We start from the raw sequence: 7240 nt of genomic DNA on the forward strand, positions 1-7240 counted from the left end.
AAACTCCCTCTCTCTCTAGATTTTTGCTCCTCTTGAGTTACCTAACAACTTTTGCAAAATTTCTCCTTAAAACCCTCTTGATCCTCCATCTTTTGAACCAATTGGATTTTGATTCGGCGAAGTTTGGAATTTTCTTGTGATTTTTCATAGATCCTCACACTTTTATCCAAACTTTTCTCTTTGGATTTTCCATCCCTTCTTTACTTTCTCTCTCCTAGGGTTTTAGTTTTGAAAAACATCTAACCACTCACTTTTTCTTCACTTTTCACCTCTTTATGGCTAGTGATGAAGTACCTATTCCCGACCCCACCATAAGTATTGGTGCTACCTTTGGTGTAGACATGGAGGCAGAGGAAGTCGCTGCATTGCTTCCCCTTGCCGAGAGGCCTTTTCATGCGGCCACATACCAGCCGCATACACATGTGCCATCCCTAGGTGGCATCTTGAGATTCAAGGGCTTCATTCCCAAGCTAGATGAGGACACTCTATTGCAAGAGCCCATGGAGCATATATCTGTCCACGCCTCCATGGTACATAATTTTTTCCCTATTTTACTTTACATACATATTGGAAGTTGAGCTTGATGAACAAACCACTTATCTCTGCTGTACATATACTGATAAAACTTCCAATTGATTGGTGATCGCATGGAGGATAGACGGCTACCACTCTATATCCGGCCCCCGACGTTGGTACGAACGTCTTCTCGCAGAGGTCCACACTTTAGTAGATGCTGCTGGCTTTGGGCCCTTCTGCTCCGGGCTCATACAGATGAGGGCTGAGTCTTGGCTTTATGGGGCCTTGCTAGAGAGATGGTGGGACACCACCAACTCATTTCACTTTTCTTCTACTAGAGAGATGACATTGACCCCATATGACTTCTCGATGTTGACCGGTTTACGAGTTGGGGTCGGTGTCCCAGTCCCCTTTGATCCATATATGACTCAGTGGAGAGATGCACAACTCCAGCTTCTCAGGGCGATCCTAGACACTACCGGCCACGGGATGGTGTGCTACAGCTGGTTCCTGGAGCACTTTTCTGGCACTCAGCCAGCTACTGCAGGTGAGGTTGCCCAGTACGCTCGCGGCTTCCTTATATATCTTTTTGGTACTACCCTGTTTGCGAACAGGAAAAATATCGTGGGGTTATATATTTTAGGGGCACTGGTACACCTTCCTTGGATGGCGGAGTATGACTGGGGTGGCTCAGACCTGGCCACCCTATACTGCTACATGAGCTTCGTCTCCCACCGCAAGGCGGATTCACTCGTCGGCTACTGGAGGGTTTGGGAGGTACACCCTATGCTCACCTTTCTGATATGCTTTAAATTATATTCATTGTTGCATTTTTGGCTCATTTGATTTATTTTCTCATGTCATCTGTCTGCCTTTGGTTTGCAGCTTTAGGTATACACATATTTTACTTCATTGGCCCCAGTTCTAGTGAGGTCGATTGAGTTGTCTGTACCCCGCTCTCGGTACTATAACTCGCGGTTCGAGCGACGTCGCTTTGTAGATTGCACCTTCCCATATTTTCGCCACTTTTTTGACATTATCACGGCAGATCAGGTATTGCACTGTTTTTCACACTATGTGGTCACCCTTATACTGTTGTACTGTTATGTCTGTACCATATTGTCATTCTCATACTGCACTGACTTCTGACACTGCACTAATTTTCCAACACCGTACTACCATTCTGGCACCGCACTGATATCTGACACTGCACTTATTTTCTCAGGTTGACTGGCATCCTTGGGCAGGCATTTCCTAAGTATCGAGGGTGACTTACACCGCTGCCTGGCATGCTTCCACAATGAGGATCCTATTTGAGGGCCCTTTTGGTCGGGCATACTACTTGGGAGAGAGATTCATCTGCCAGACATGGGATGTTGCTGACCTTGATATTTTACATCCTCCTCCTCTCGGCATGAGGGTGGTGGATGATCTATATGATGGTCTTGAGCTTGACCTCTTGATGATAGGTGAGGACGACGATCATCGCCATGAGCCCAGTGACTTTACTACTTTCTTACACACTCAGGTGATGGCGCATCTTACTCCAAGCGTGGCTTGAGTTGTGCTAGAGGTTGTTGTTGCTGCTCTTGCTGCTGGGGCTGGCGATGCGCTCGTTAGAGGTGCCTCTGCTGTTGCTCCCATTCTTGGATTGCCTGTGATTCCCACCAAGATCATATATATGCATCCAGATGGAGTGATTAAGCAGATCCCTCTTGAGCCCATCGAGGAAAGGGACCACAAACTTGTGTTTGCTCCCGGCGTTGAGCAGGTACATTTTCTTTTTATGCTAGTCCATGCTGCACTTTAGCTTATTCTCAGCCATTAATATTCATTGTTTAATTACTTCTATCTGTTTTTCTCAGTTTCTGTTCTTTTGTAGATTCCCTGGGCGTACGGTGACGAGCTCCTTCGGATGATCAACCGACTTCTCATCATGGTACGGAGGAGGCAGACTACCTTAGTTACCTATGGGATCGAGGTGCATTCTGTGTGTAGCCTACAGTCATTGCCATATTGTACACTTCTGACCACTCTTACTGATATCTGTCCTCTTTTCAGCTTGAGCCAGTGTCAGCAGTACTTGTAGGGCCTTCCGTAGCTAGTAGGTAGAGACGGGGCCCAATAAGAGGCCGAGGAGGCGTTAATCGGGGGGGTCGAATAAGGCAACGCTCGCCTTCCGAGGAGTCTTTTGACGGGTCCACGACCCCTAAGGATGAGGAAGAGGAGATTGACCTGCAGTCGAGCAGCCCCAACGATGACAGTGATGCACCTCCCCTACAGCCGAGGAGAAAGAGAGCGAGGATGGGCTACTGATGACGATTTTGTTTTGCTTTCGTTTTCGTTTTGTTGTGTAGTTGTAAAACTAGCTTCGGATAGCCCTTTTGTGTTTCAAAAACTTTCTTTTGTTTTGGTTGTGTAAAACGATGATCGGGGTTAGGCCCGTCAGTTATGAAAGACAAGTTTTGTTTAATGATCTCTTTGCACAATATGATGAATTGCATTACCCTTGCATTTGTAACCTTCAAAACTGTGGATGCTTTGGTCTTGAATTGATTCATGAATCAGATAATGACTTACAACCAGTCAAAACATAAAATACAACTCGATAATAGAAAAATGAAATGAAAACAACTTGAAAAAGCTAACAAACACTTGGTACAAACAAAACAAAACTCAAAAGTACAGTCGAAGTCCATCCGAACAAAGGTCAACTTTCGTTGTAATAGATCTGCACTAGGCCAGTACCAAGACCCGGCCGGGCTTCACTGATGCACGGCCAGCTATCACTGATGCATAGCCGGCCATCAGTGTGATGTCGGTTAGTGATGTCTAATTGTCATGCTCAGCTCCTTCTTAGCCTCTATTGTTTTTTTGGAAAACTCACAAGTCCTTGATATTTTGCTCTCTAAATGGAGATATTATTTGTCAGCAGGCTTCGAGACTGGATAGCTACTTTGGATGGCTCGAAAAAGGTGAATTTTTGTGGCTTCGGCCTAAATGCCCTTTTTCCTTTGAGCCGCACTTCTCTTTGCTTTTCATTCCTCCATGTTGTGGTCTGATGTTAGAACCGAATCACATATGTCTTTAGCTTTGGGGGACAAGAAATATGCTTGACAATTGAAAATTTTTAGGCATTAATGGAATCCCGACGCGATGAAGAAATCATACCTCAGCCCCGTTTTGGCTACGTCCAAGCTTTGGGACGGATGTGTGGACTCACTCTACATGAGGTTTGATCTTTTGTCCACAATGAAGAGCTGGATATTCCCAGTCTGATTCATCGATTTTCTGACGTTGATGACTGAGGCGACCTTCTCTGGCAGGGCTTTCAGCAACATGCCCTCTGCTTGTGTATGTTGGCTCATTTCCTTTTTGCCCTTAATTTTAGTGGATCTAGCATTCGATTGATTGAAGTGGCCCAAGGTTTGAAAGAAGGCAAGAGTTGTATTGGCTTGGTGCTGGACGAGACTTTGATGGGCTTAGACGCCTTCCATCGACAAGAGACTACCAAATTCGTAGGGAGTCCACTATTTCTTCAGGTAATGTTCCCACTCTTTCTCACATGTGTTTCTCACATTACTCGGCACTCATGCTCTGTTTTTCTCTCAAAACCCTTTTCTCGTTTTTTTCTCAGCATACATCTCTCTATTCTTTAATCTCTCTTTTCTTTCATCCCTCCCTAGGTATGGCTTATGGATAAGCTAAAGGTAGTGAATTCGTGCCCTGAGTACACAGCTCGAGGCTATTTCTTCCGCCAACAGCTAATAGATTTCTCGAATGAAGGGTGGTGGTGCCACTAGATGTGCAACAGGTCCACTGTTGACATTGCTTGGCGTTGCTCCTGGCTTAACCATTGCGGCGATAGTCTCGTAGATCAGCATGTTTCTCTGCTCAATGATGATCGAACGCATCCGGACTCCAAGAGGGATGTCTATCATAGAAAATAGAGTTAATAAGGCATCAAAAACCTATTGTTCTCTCTTAGTAGATGCGTGAAGGTCAGTTTTTTAAACCTAGGAATCAGAATGTCCAGGGTTTGGTGATAGATCTTCATCTTTTCTTCCTTGACCTTCCAATCTCTATTTGCTTGAGACACAACTAGGTTTGAATCTCCGATTACATCCAACCTTTTTGCCTCTAGTTCCTGGGCGGCTTCCAAACCAGTGATACACGCCTCGTACTCTGCTTCGTTGTTGCATACCTTGAACCGGAGTTTGAAGGCTAAAGGAATATGGGAATTATCGGGTGCTATCAGCAACACACCTATCCCATAACCGTATTGATTAGACGCTCCGTCAAAGTGCATTGTCCAAATCTCTTCCTCGACTTGTAGAATAGCTTCATCTAGGAATAGGTATTCTACCGTTTCATCCCCTTCTACTAGGTGATCTACCAGGAACTCTACTATTGCTTTCCTCTTGACTGACTTGCGAGTGACATACTTCAGATCAAATTCTGAAAGGAGAAGCAACCAATGGGCTAGCCTACCCGAAAGCGCTGATTTCTCGAAGAGATATTTGATGTGATCTAATCTCGAAACCAGAATTACGGAGTGAGCTGACAAGTAGTGCCTCAACTTCCTGGTAACCCATACCAAAACTAAGCAAGCTTTCTCCAACGGGGTGTAACGAGTCTCGTAATCCAACATGTTCTTGCTCAAGTAATAGATGGCTTTCTCCACCCTGTCCTCAGATTCCTGAGCAATCATGCATCCCATTGTTGTGTTCGTTACTGACAGATACAAAATCAAGGGCTTCCTCGGCTCTAGCGGCGACAACACAGGTGGATTCTGAAGATACTACTTGATCTGTTCAAAAGCAAATTGACATCAATCATCCTATCGGAACTTCTTTTCTTTCTTCAGGAGTCCAAATAGTGGTTCACAAGTCAAAGTTAATTTCGAAATAAGCCGTCTTATGAATTGCATTTTACCCAGAAAGCCTTGCATCTCATTTTCAGTCCTTGGAGGTGGCATTTCTAGGATGGCCTTGATTTTAGAAGGATCTACCTCGATGCCTCTCCATGTGATCAAGAAACCTAGCATTTTCCCTGTTGTTACACCAAAAGTACACTTCTGTGGATTCAACCTCAGTCTGTATTCTCTGATCTGTTGAAAGAATTTCTTTAAGGCGGTGTAGTGGCCCTCTCTTTCTTTGGACTTGACAATCATGTCGTCTACGTACACCTCAACCTCTTTATGGATCATATCATGCAGAATTGTGGTTGCAGCCCTTTGATAGGTAGCCCCGGCATTATTCAGCCCAAACGGCATCACTCGATAGGAGTAGGTTCCCCATGGCGTAGTGAATGCAGTTTTCTCTCTGTCCTCGGGCGCCATTAAAATCTGGTTATACCTGGAAAATCCATCCATGAAGGAGAACAACGCATGACCTGCGGTGAAGTCTACCAACTCATCGATATGTGATAGGGGAAAATCATCCTTCGAACTGGCCTTATTCAGATCCCTGAAGTTGACACAGACTCTGATTTTGCCATCCTTCTTTGGGACTAGAACAATGTTGGCCAACCACGTTGGATACTTAGATACAAGCAAGAACCCTACCTCAATTTTCTTGGTAACTTCCTCCTTAATCTTTAAAGCCCAATCTGGGCATATTCTCCGCAACTTCTGTTTGATGAGTCGGGCCTCGGGGTCGAGAGGGATTCGATGCTATACAATCTCAGGATCGATTCTAGGCATGTCTTTGTAGGACCACGCAAAAGAATCTTTAAAATCTTTGAACAAAGCGACTAAGCGCTCGCGCTCCTCCGAAGACAATCTGGACCCGATCTGGGCCAGACACGAATTCTTCTCAGTACCCACATTAAAAGCAATGATTTCATCAACAAGGGGTTTTGCAAACCTCTCATTTTCTTGATTAATCAAAAATTTTCAAAATCAGAGGAATTTCTTCCTCATCATTTTTATTAAAATTTTGAAAGTCCTGATCAATGCAATAAACAAGCAGCATAGAGAAAACTCAGAATCAATAGTGGCATCCTCATTCACAAGGTCAAGCTCATCCAGCTCTTCGGTTACAACCAACTCAAAAGTAAAAGAAAATGACGACCTGGCCAAGACCTTGGCATTCGGGTTTTCACCACTAGGAATACCGAACTCAGACTAAGAAGCATCGGAATCTGATTCTGACTCCACAGACTCTGTGGAATCAGATTCTGGCTCACTACTCGACTCAGAACTACTAAGCAAGTAGCCCTCCTCTAGCTGCCAAATGAGGGATAGTGCGTCAGATGCATCCAAAATGCTGTTAGAAGGGTTTATACACGGTTGGTCCCCAATCATGGAAATGGTCAGGTTATCCCCTAAGCTCTCTGAGTCGATCAGAGGATCCGAAAGGAGACATGCCAATGCTGCCCCTACTTCAAGTTCGCTGCTGTTTGGGTCACTTTTTATGCTTTGCTCAGCTTCAGTAGTCAGTTCAGCCAGTTCCTCCGTATCACTATCTTGCAGCTGTAAGTCGAAGAAAATTTCAAAGCCGGGAACACGCTGTTTCTCAAAATTGAACTAGGGCTTAGGGAAACCGCAAAATGGGAAGTCTTCTCCCTCCCGAACAAAATCTCTATTCAGGGTTCCCGTGATTAGTCTGTGCACGAGCTCATAGTGCTTTCCGATTTGCTTAGCTCTGGCTCTGCCTGCTATGTCTTTTTCTTTTCTAACCCAATCGTCTTCGGTAGGCGTATAGCCAAGACCAAAGGCATG

Source organism: Camellia sinensis, chromosome 14 (assembly GCF_055761805.1).
Source record: "Camellia sinensis isolate YWXY chromosome 14, ASM5576180v1, whole genome shotgun sequence".
Lineage (NCBI taxonomy): Eukaryota > Viridiplantae > Streptophyta > Magnoliopsida > Ericales > Theaceae > Camellia > Camellia sinensis.